The sequence below is a fragment of the Pteropus alecto genome, unplaced genomic scaffold (genome assembly GCF_000325575.1).
Source record: "Pteropus alecto unplaced genomic scaffold, ASM32557v1 scaffold101, whole genome shotgun sequence".
NCBI lineage: Eukaryota > Metazoa > Chordata > Mammalia > Chiroptera > Pteropodidae > Pteropus > Pteropus alecto.
Genome location: NW_006432945.1, coordinates 6,856,450 through 6,868,340, shown reverse-complemented (window position 1 = coordinate 6,868,340; position 11,891 = coordinate 6,856,450). Strand labels below are relative to the sequence as shown.

At 39.3% G+C, this 11,891-nt stretch overlaps 1 protein-coding gene across 3 annotated transcripts in view; it reads left to right on the top strand.

Moving 5' to 3' along the window:
* Positions 1–11,891, top strand: part of SWT1 (SWT1, RNA endoribonuclease homolog) — a 128,211-nt gene that overhangs the window by 109,021 nt on the left and 7,299 nt on the right. The window contains exon 20 of one of the 3 annotated variants that reach the window (XR_003045105.1): positions 1,668–3,066. The exons of the other annotated variants lie outside the window; for them this stretch is intronic. The gene's annotated coding sequence lies outside the window, so the exon portion shown is untranslated. Of the gene's footprint in view, positions 1–1,667; positions 3,067–11,891 lie in introns of those variants that run through there. 3 annotated transcript variants of the gene reach the window in all.

The window sequence follows — 11,891 nt, the reverse complement described above, 5'->3', positions numbered from 1 at the left end:
CCTTTTCTGTTCTTGAAGCAGGAGCCCAGCACAGTGTCTGGCGATTTATTGGTCCTCGGTTAATGTTTATTGAATGAATGAAAGAATCGAAATGGATACTGAGTTGCTTTTGACAAGCTTAAAAATGAAAAGCTTCGAATAGTTTGAGCATCTTCTTGAACGTGATTGGCTGTTGCGGACTCTTCATTTTGCCCCCCCCCCCTTTTTTTCAAATCATATTGGCAAATAGCACAGACTATCATTACTGCCCTCATGAAAGTTATGTTTGAATCTGGGTGTTATAAATGTAATATGGTTAACTGGCAAATGTCACTCATATCTCTTTAGTCATATAAGCAGGAGCCCAGCACAGTGTCTGGCGATTTATTGGTCCTCGGTTAATGTTTATTGAATGAATGAAAGAATTGAAATGTCTGCTTTTGGATACTGAGTTGCTTTTGACAGGCTTAAAAATGAAAAGCTTCAAATAGTTTGAGCATCTTCTTGAACATAATTGGCTGTTGCGGACTCTTCATTTTGACCCCCCTTTTTTTTTTCAAATCATATTGGCAAACAGCACAGACTAGCATTACTGCCCTCATGAAAGTTATGTTTGAATCTGGGTATTATAAACGTAATATGGTTAACTGGAGTCAGAGCCCTGGGACAGTGGGGTCTTCTGAGTTTGCTGGTAGATCAAGGCCAAGAAATTCAGTGTATAGTGTACAGTGTGAGAAACATCAGGGCCCTAGGAGCACAGCTACCCTAGAAGAAAAAAATATTATGTACTTTGAAAGAGTTTTGATGAGTTGGATTTATTTTTATTTTGTTTTTCGTCAGCTTCTTTTTCAAGCCAAGATACTCAAACCGTGGGTCTATACTGAAAATGTGTGTGTTTTTAGTTTTTTTTCTGAAGGACCTCTATATCAACAATAGGGCCTTTCATGTTTGGTTTTCATAAGTTCAACACTGTAAAAGAGCTTTATTGAAGTGAAAATGCAAGCAGAACTTTCCTCCCACAGTTAAGTCCCTTTAGGACAGACAGCCCATCTGGGTGCTAGCGCTCGACTCCCTCTCTAGGATGTGTGTTCTCAGAGATACCGCAGCCCCCAGCTGAGCCATCTGGGACAGACGGGCCCATCCTGAATCTGAGCCACAGGTTCTCATCTTGACCCTGAAGGAGTAAGATCTACAGAGGATATCATTATGCTTATAATTAATTCAATTTTACATTTTATAATTTGTATTTTTACTAGTCAAGCAAAGACTCCTTTGTCTTTGTTTGTATTTGGTAGTATCTTAGACTAACGTAACAATTAACGAAACACTAATTAATTTTAGGGCTTCCTTACCTTTTACCTGGATTGTTGTCATCGATCCTCACTGGTGGATCTGTCTCTGTTCTCAGGGGACTTGAACCCTGACTATAATTGCCAGATAAAATACTGAATGCCCTGTGAAGTGTACATTCGAGATAAACAAAGGACATTTTTTTTTTTTGTATAAAAAAATACTTAGTATATTTTGCCCTAAAACATTACATAGGATGACTCTAACATATGATAAAATGACTTGTCATGAAACCTTTTAAAAATTCCTTTTACCAACAGTGCTGACCATGACCCCATCACGGAAACCAGCCTCCTCGTTCTCTCTAAACTGAATATCTGCATTATGATGTCTTGCAGGCAACACATGGAAGTCTGATTGCTTTTCCTCCCATGTTCTCAGCGATGTTACCACCATCCACGCTGTTCCTGAACCGCCCTGGACGTTCCCTTTGCCCCCACATCCATTAGGCGGGTCTCTGAGACTTCCCACCAGCCTTTTTGTTTCTCTCCCTATTCGAGCCTCAGCAACCAGCGATACCCTTAAGATTATAGCACGTTCTCCTAGTGCTCTTTCTTTTATATGCCCTTCTCTCTTATTATGTGACTTTTAAACTTTGAACAGTGACACACACGTACACATGAGTATATGTATGTAGAGAAACAGAAGTTTCCTGCAACTATACTTACAACCCATGGGCATTCTGATGTTTTCTATTTTATTATTATTTTTTTTAAAAAGCTATTCGATGACCCCCTAAATTGAGGACTTATGACCTGCAGTATAAAAAAAACACTGCCTAATCCATTTTACAAAAAAAACAATCGGAAGGTCATTGTAAAACCTTGAGCATATCAAGGCAGGTCCCTTCCTTAAAACCGGTCAACAGTTTCCCACGCATTAGCCTTAGGGTAAAGTGCAGTATGCTTAGTGTGGCCTTAAATGCTTCAGCCTGCTGTGTTCTCCCCTTCCTCAGCAAGTCCTCTTGTCTGGAAAGAGCACCTCCCTTTCCCCTAGAGCTAACTCCCCACAGTAAACAAATCCTTTAGGCCTAAAAGCCATTTCTTCAGTGTGGCTTTCACTGACTTCCTACCTTTACTGGATGACCTTCCACACCTAATACTTTTATTGCAGAAAGAACCTTTTAAAATACTGGTCAGTCCCTCAACTCCTCAAAAGCCTACAGAGGCTCCTTATTTCATTCAGAATAAAATCCAAGGTCCTTACAGTGACCTGCATCGTCCTGCACGGTCTCCCTCCCTGCCTCTTTGCCCTTACTTCCCACGGCCCTTCCCATGACCCCAAATTTACTCTGCTCCAGCCACCCACACTGGCCTGCTTCCTATTCCTCCAGGTTTGCCAGGTACCCTCCTACCTCAGGACCTTGGTACTTGCTATTCTCGCTTCCCGGAACACCTCCCATCCCCATGTCGAGATATTTATCAGCCGTCTCGTCACTTCTGGCATTCTCTCATTCCTGCCAGTTCTCACAAGTGTCATCTGGTCAGTGAGGTCTTCTCCCACCACCCTATTTAAAGTTGCATCCCCACTTTGGCACCTCCTAGTTTCTTCTCTGCTGTATATTAATTTATTTTACTTACTTATTTTGCTTATTATCTATCTCCCTCCACTGAGATGTAAGCTTTATGTTAATAGGATATTTTTTTACTCCTGAATTCCCAGCACCTGGAATAGTACTTGGTTTATGATATGTGCTCGATAAATTTATTTGAATAAATGAATGAGTCAATAGATAAATCTCATATATTCGCTTTCAAATCATTATTTTCTTACGGGAGAAGATGCTTGTTCTTTTCACTGTCGTACCCACCTTAGTGCCTGGCACATTGTAGAATCTCAAAATTAATTTTTTAAATTAAATTCATTTAAATTGGGAATGGTAACAATGAACGGAGAATGGTATGTGTTGCTTTAAGAATTCTTGGATTTATAGTGTTTGTAACTTGAATGTTACTACTCTACAGAATCATTAAAAGAAAAATCTATTAGTACATTGTATTCACTTGTTTGCTGGAACAAATATTAGGCTTATACTGTTGACTAAAAAATTGGAGGGGCGTAGTATGTGGGAGCATTGTAGAAAAAGAATCTTGATGATTTCAAAGTGGTGGCACCCCCTTTTGCTGTAATCATAATCAAATGGAATATAGGTCCACAGTTCCTTATTGAAAACCTTCAGAAACAGCTGGGTTCAGGATTCAGATCTCCACCCCCACCCCACCCCACCCCACCCCACCCCACCCCACCCCACCCCACCCCACCCCACCCCACCCCACCCCACCCCACCCCACCCCACCCCACCCCACCCCACCCCACCCCACCCCACCCCACCCCACCCCACCCCACCCCACCCCACCCCACCCCACCCCACCCCACCCCACCCCACCCCACCCCACCCCACCCCACCCCACCCCACCTGGCCCACCTCCGGCCAGGTTTCCTAAGGTAGAATGTGCTCATTAATTACAGACTCACAGAGCCTGGGGCAGTGTCCCATAATCAGCCATCTTGACACTTCTGCAGAGAAAAAGTATCAATAGTTACATGGGGTGGGATAAAGGTAACAAATTTCCCACCTCAGTTCCCTTCAAGGCTTTCCAAAAATGAGTTTTGATGCCAAAAGCATGGAAAATTTTGGTTTTCAGCGCTTTTGAGTTGTTTTCCTAACTTGGGGTTATTATTGTTGCTGGGCTGTTGGTTTTCAGGAAAGTTTCTGTTCCTACTCTCAGTTCATCCAATAAACCAAATGTTTAATTTTGAATGACTTCATCTGTAATAATTCAAGCAAATAGACACAAGAAGGAAAATGTCCTTTTCTATTCAATATCCCAGAACCATGACTAGAAGAACATGGTCCTATCATTAGTTACGTAGAAACCAATGTTTTTATTTGATTGCTTATAGAGTTTGAAATCCTTAAGGCAGAGGTTCTAAGTTTAGTGTTTAGACTCTATAACAGAGTTCAGCAAACTTTTTCTGTAAAGGGCCAGATAATATTTTTGGCTTTGCAGTTCTGTATCTTCTCTGCATATGTACATATTTTCAATACCTCATTTGCCCCACCACCTCCATCTCCTGCCCAGAGAAGGCTGCCTCACCCTGGACTTGTCCGCACGATGGGATAAAGCCATCAAAGGAAAATCCTGTGGGTATTTGGATTTATAACGTGCTTCCCAGAAGTTACCCTTATCACATAAATCACTGTTCTCACTCCAGTAGACGATAGCCAGATCATTTCTTGCGGGTGAGAACACAGCTGCTCATTGAAAAGGTGTCCTTTGGAAGAGGTTCACCTCCAGAGGAAATGGCCCCAGTGAACACATCATGCCACCAGCGAGGTGGTGACGTCATAACCTGCCTCATGGGTTCTAGATTTTCACTGTTAGATGTGCTTTGTTGGATCCATAGCACCTTAACTAACAAAATTCTGAGTTTTCACTTATTAAAAGTTAACTGCCAGCCTGGGACATTTGTGTTAAAAGGTGTTTTGTAAAATATAAAATATTTCTGTTAAAACAAATAAGTAAAGTGTTACATAGAATAATAGCTAGCATTGTGCCATCTACTGTGCTAAGCACTTTATATCCATTCTTCTGGGTCGTCTCCACCACGACCCTGTGAAACCAAGACTTGATCAAATGACTTGTCCAAGGTCACCCAGTTAGTGTCAGAGTTGAGCTTCTAACCTAGGTCAGGCAGAGTCAGCTCCTAACACACTTGAGAATTACAGAATATGGTGCTGTATATATTATATATTAATTACATATTACATATGTGATTATATATATATATTTTTGCATGAGAAGAGGAAAGGCTTATTGGTTATGCCTTGGTGTTTTGTGTAGATGATCCTACCATGAGAAATATTTAAAAATTATTTTTGCATATAGTGTAATCGATTCCATTATTTTTGTCTAAGTAGTAATGACATGAACTTTTTGCTTTTTAGGGATACTGGATCTTTTCTTTTTAGCAAAATCGTCTAGAAGGTTATTGTTTTTTCAAATGTGATTTAAAAAATTAGTTTGAATTTCATCACAAAGATATTTCCAAGGAAAGTTAAAATCCTTGTGACATTTTTTCTATTTTAAGTCATTAAGACAGTTTTTATAAGGCTTGAACTTCCCCTAATACGCAAGAATAACAGGAAATAGAAAACAATTAAGTTGTTAATTTAGCACCTATGGTATGACTAATGGTCTTTTCTCAATTTATGAGTAAAGGCTTTGAATTTCTCGTTTCTTAGATTTTCTGTGTCTAAAGTAGGGAAGCAACACTAGTACTGATTATTTTAAGCTCATCGAAGTCTGTAGGAGTCTATATTTACCATTAGTACATGGGCTCAAGACTATTTTCCTCATTATATATAAGTGGAGCCTGACTGAACCTAGAAGAGCAGTAAACATCCCTTTGGAGACTTCCTCCTAAGAGAGGAGATAAGAGGCCGAATCATAAAAGTAATACAGTAATAAATACCCAACTAGAGAAGGCGATGAAAGAGAAAGCACACCTACGCCCCCTTTGCACCAAATTTAGGAACTTCTAGGTATCAAAACCGACAGAAAGTATTTTCTAACCAAGTCTTCTTTTTCAGAGGCAACTATTTTATTTTAGGTTCTGCCCCTAATTTCTAATTCTCGATTTATCAATTCTAGGCTAGCTCCTTGCTGTAAAAGATGGGAAGGATTCTCTTGAAACTTCTACTTAAATTGCTGTTTTTCACCTCCTGATAGTTTTTGTCTCTGATATTATATTCAGTTCTAGTGGTTGCCTTTAATGCCTGGATCATAAAGATGGCCTCTATTTTCCAACTGATTTTTAGATGTTCTTATTGACTCCTTGCTTTGAGAGTTGAGGAAATTAGCACAGGTGTTCATGGATTCATGTTTTAATTTTTATATCTCCACGGTTTATTACATTCACATTTATAACACGCTTCATTGTCTTTGAGCACCTCTGTCAGATCTTGGTTGCCCTTAGAGTAAAGTCCAAGTTCTCTACTGTAGTAAATAAAGTCCTTAACCACCTGGCCCACTCCCATCTCCCTGGCCTAATCTGCGGTACAGGAGCTCTCTCCGTCCTCATATGGCCTTTTATCTCACTGGGACTTTGCGAATTCTATGAACTCTAACTAAGAGCTCCAACTTCTTTTCTTTCAAATGGCAAATTCCTACTTGTGCTTCAAGGCCCTGCTCTCATTTGATACCCTTTCGTAGCAGCATTTCTGCCTCCCATCCTGAGGTGGTCAGTCCCACTGGTCCCCACCGCCCCCTTCCCACCTCCATCACGGCTCTTTCACATGAAGTTATGATTTCAGCTTTATGCACCTGCTTCCTCTGCTTGAATGTGAACATTAGGTGTGTGCATTTCATTTCTGAGTCTCTAAGATCCAGTGTAGTTTCCTCACACAGAATGAATGAATAAATGAATGAATGAGTGAATGAGTAAAAGTTTCAACAAAGAGCTCAACCAATGAATTTGGGGGGTTCTGTCTTTCCTAACCCAATTTTATTCAGCTAAGTTTTCAGAGGTTCTTTTCTGGTCTGGTTTATATTTTTTCTTTACTTTGAATACCTTGTACCTCCTTGGGTAGGAATGATTGAGGAGAAAATAGTTTCTGTTTATATTGCTTATAAATACTCACCTTTTCTACAATGAGCTCAAAACTGAGGAAGAATTGAAACTTCCACACCAGAACATGGCTTTTTTTTTATCAATAAATACCATTTTAGAAATTTAAAGACAGAACTAGAGGGCAAAATTACTTCAAAAGGATATTTGTTATCAAGAAATCTAAATGAAAATAATTTGCCTTTTATTCTTACTTTTTGTTTTGGTATACTAAATCAATCTTTTTTAAAAAATTCACTAAATACACTTTTAAGAAGGAAATCAATTCTCTGAAGTGGTATTTCTTTATAGCAATTCCTTAGAAATTTCTGTAAGTACACGATGTGTTTTGAGTAAACGCAGCATGTGGCCACAGGTTCGGTTGAATTCCATTCTCCGTTGACTAAAATAAGCTCACACATTGATTCTCATTTACTCGTTAGATTTCTGTTGTGCTTTTAACTCCTACTGAAGGAAAACGGATTAAAGCTCATGGTGAAAAACTGCTAATGAACTGAGCACCCAGATATAGTTATTATTCTGTGTGTCCTAAGACAGTATAATTTTTTTAAAAAGTATTCGGGCAATACAGAAAGCACCTTAGAAATCATAGAATCGTAAACCCACTGCCTGCATTCAAAGCCTGGCTCTCTGCTGCTTTCAAAATGCATGACCTCAAGCAGGTTACATAACTTCTCTAAGCTTCTTTCTCCGTCTACCAAATGGAGAATATTCATGTGAATTAATGCATATAATGAGCTTAGAACAGTGTGTATGGCACTTCATAAATGCCCAGCAACTGCTATCAACACTTATTTTCGTTGTAAGGAATATGCGGGGGGAAAAGGCAAATGGTCATTTCTCTATGGTAGTCACTGTTAAGTACTTGGAGTATATCCTCCCAGAGCATTAAATGTGCAGTTTTAACTAAGAGCAGTATTGCTACAGGGATGTTAATGTAGCAGTGACTTGGTTCAACAAAACCTAAGTGTACAGTTTACAAATAGTTTTCCTAAGGAAATTTGCTTCAAAAGTCTGGTTTCTATATTACTTCATGGTTTTTCAGTAGTGAGGACGATACTGTAAGAAAATACAGGTGATATAGTTACTGAAGAATTGATGGATCGAATATATTTGGAAATCACACACTGTCATTATAAATTCAATATTCGTGACAAGCATTCTGGGCGAACAGCCAAACTATGGGGCTGGGTCTTTCTTTAACTTCATATATATGTATATTATATTTTAAAAATTGGCCTTCTATATATTCTATTTCTGGTTCTTGAGAGGAAAGCTGTTGCTTGGCAACCAGTGGTTGCTTCTTGGCTGGTGTGTAAAAGGCAAATAATTCTGTCATTAGTAGTGCTGAATTACTGGTTTTAACAACTAAATTGGCTCCCAACTTAGTTTATAGTTCCTTGTATGGGAAAGATAAAATACGAGACAGTCTGTATCATCATATTTATTAATATTTTTAAAGAACACAGATTTGATTCACAAGATGTAAATTAGTCCATCAAAATGAAGAAACTCAGAGATATTAAACAATTACCTAAGTTTTAAAGTATACGTTTAAAGTTTCAGATAAAAAATATTTGTATCTTAAAAGGAAGAAACCTAAAAATGCATATACTTAATTCTCGAGTTACAGTCCACAACAACAACAAAAATGTTTATACCCTGTAAAACTTTTAAACATGATTTTATATGTATTTTCTTCATTAATTTAGGTTTTTAACACAGATTATTCACTAGGTAGAGAGAGGTTAGGTCATACAGTGGTGAGAGATAATATGGCGCTGAGAGTCCTTTGGCTGCTGCTAACAAAAAATCTGGACAATTGAAGCTAAAAAATATTTATTGGTGCAAAGCACTTGGTGGTGTTGACGGTGTGCTCAGAACTGATAGGGTATCGGAGAACAGGCTTGGCAATAGGTTGCTACGTTAGGGGCTCCAGAAACCATTGCTGGGTTCCTTGTATCTCCCTCCAGTTTCAAAAGCCCCAGTGGGGGGGCGGGCACCTGCCTGACGATTCCTCATGTGCCTGCTCTTTGGCTTTTGGGGTGAGTCGGAGGCCAGGAAGTGTCTGATCTTTTCAGCTTCTGTGGGAGCCATGAATCTAGATTTATAGGACTGAGCACTGTTCAGGAGATTTCTTTTCCCTCAAAGAAAATATGGGTGCTATTAGGAGAGAAATGGATGTTAGAAATGTACATATATATAAATATATATAGTACTAGACTTACAGTCTATAATCAACTCATCTGTAACCTGATTGCTTTTTTTCTCCTCAATCTCCTTACCTCTAAAGTGGATTTAAAAATCATCAACTTCAGGTAATTACTAGATACTTTAAAAATGATTGTTTAGTATCTAGATCATTTTAGAGAGATAATATGTAAATACAGGTAGAATTTAGAAAACAGTGATCTGCATATTTTCATATGTCGAGTTAATTTTTGTGATTTGAAGTTTTGTCTTTGTAATATTCCAGAATATCAAGGACATTGAAGAAATCTGCAGAAATTAAATCAAAAGTTAAATAAAGAAAATAATTAAACCAAGGCCATTGAGCCTAACTTTTTATTCAGTGTAGAAGCAAGCCAAAAAGGTAATAAGTCACGTCATCCCTTTTACATAACTGGATTTTTAATTGCTATGTTAGCAGCAAACATGGTCTTTATATACGCTGATCTTTCTATGATACCTAATTATGCAGGAAATGAAACAAATTTTGTTGGGTAGAAGAGAAAAACCAGGAAACATTTTGTTTGTAAGTAAGAGAACTGGAATAAATCTTCCTTTGTGGATAAGTAAATGTTCTCAGAAAAAAATAGTGGCATTTATTTTATGGAAAAATACTCCATAATAAATACGAGAAGACTTTCTATGACCTATGCTACTTGATAACATATTCAATCTCTTTTTAAGATATCTGGAATATCTTAATATTTTTAATAATCTGTCTTGTGCACAGTGCTTCTCAGATTTCTCATATTTATATCCATCCATTTAATCCTTGTAACTACTATGCAAATTGAACAGAGCAAGTGCTTTTCTCTTTCTTATTTTATAGAGCTAAAAACTGATGCTCAAAAATGTTAACTGACTGGCCGAAGGTCACAAAAAGGTAAACAATGGATTCGAGATTAGCAACTGCCAAGATCTTCCATATGACGCTAGAGATCCAGGTTTCCTTAGCAGTCCTCAATGAGGTGTACTCATGTTTGTGGTTAATTATGCTATGGTGAGTTACACTCTGGTTCTGAGGTCCTGTGATCTGTTTAATCAACAGGCATGTCTAGAACTGTGCTAGTTAATGTGGGGAATGCAAAGGAAGGGCTGGACGGAGTCCTTGCCTTCAGAGAATTTGTCACAATTTCAGGAGGAATTGCCTATGTAAATGAAACGATAAGTAAGACAAAGGAGAAAATCAAATGCCACGATCTGGAGACTTCACGCAGAAAAACCTCAAAGAATAGATCTGATTCAGAGAGGTGAAAGGTGGAAAAGCATTCCAGGAGGCAGCAGGGTCTGTGTGGAGACGGGGTGGAAAGAATGAGCAAAAGTGTAGAGGCTGAAACAATACGTTCTGGGAAAAAGCAATACCAGGAGAAAGACAACCTGAGCTGCCAGGAGCACGGCGTGTGTGGTAATAGGAGCTGGACTTCTCGGTACCCAGCTGGCCTCAGAGTTCTCGGCAGCCAAGAATCTGTAATAGTCCACTGAACACTGCACCCTGGAAAAGTGAGTGAAGAGCAGTACTGATGTGTAAAAATTAAATTCAATGTTTAAAAATCCTCTTAATTCTGTCGAATTGTTCTGTTCTAGTCCCGTGGACTCAGCTCCTAGAATATTGCATCTCTGTGTTTTCAGGAGAGAGAGAGAGAGAGAGAGAGAGAGAGAGAGAGAGAGAGAGAGAGAGTGTATGCTCACCCATACGTAGGTGTGTGTAAATGTATTTGAACACCTGGCCATAACGTTCCTTTTAGGAAAACAGGTGTCTTTGTTTAGGAAAATATTTTAAGAATGCACAGTGAGGACACCATCTGCAAGGAGACAGAGAAAGCAAAGTAACATTTATATAATGAAGTGACAGGAATTTGGGAGAGGGGTTAGCTGAAGAAAGAGAGGAGGGGACGAAGTAGAGAAGGAGGCCAGAGCCCGAGGAAAGAGGATAACTAGCAAGGAAAATTCTGAGACCAAGGTACCCAAAGAGCTTTTAAGAACAAGGATATTTAATTTTTAATTTTAAATTGTTTTTGGTGCTTTCATGTAAATCTTGTTCATGGCCTTGAATTTTCCATAAAAGTTAGTTACACCCAAAGCCTTGAGTCAGAGGTGTTTTGGGGAAGTACCTAAAGTGAGGTGTGTATGTGAAGGAAGCGGGCCCACGTCCAGCATGGGACAACAGCAGTGGTCACTCATGCAATAGCAAGACAATCACAGACCAAAATAAGTTGAAGCCATTGGTGACAAAGAGAAACCTAGGTACATTGTCCTCCTTCCCCCTCAGTTCCTGGAGAAATGGGAAGGATATTGAGTTTTCCATTTCAGGTGGGATGAGGGTCCAGCCAATTTCAGTTGAAGCATAGGACATGACAACCCCGGCATATATCTGGGTCACACCAGCTTGTGGTCAATCACTTACAGCGACATTTCTGTCTCTGCTTCATTGGGCAACTCTGTCACCATGGAAAGACCTTTCTGTTTGCTGTAAATCACCAGGCAAGTGAGCTGGCTCCTGGAGGAGAAGGCGGAGTTAGGTTGGCCAAGGATTGAGCCTCCAGGGAGTGACTCAGGTTCGGCTTCTCAGGGCTCCAGAGCCTATTTTCTGTTTACCGGGGGATTAATCATGGTTTCCAAATTGGTCTGCCAGGACGCCAGCAGGACTGGTTAAAGAAAGCGGAGGTGCTGAGTTTGGGATTTTTCCATGCCCTGGTGACTTT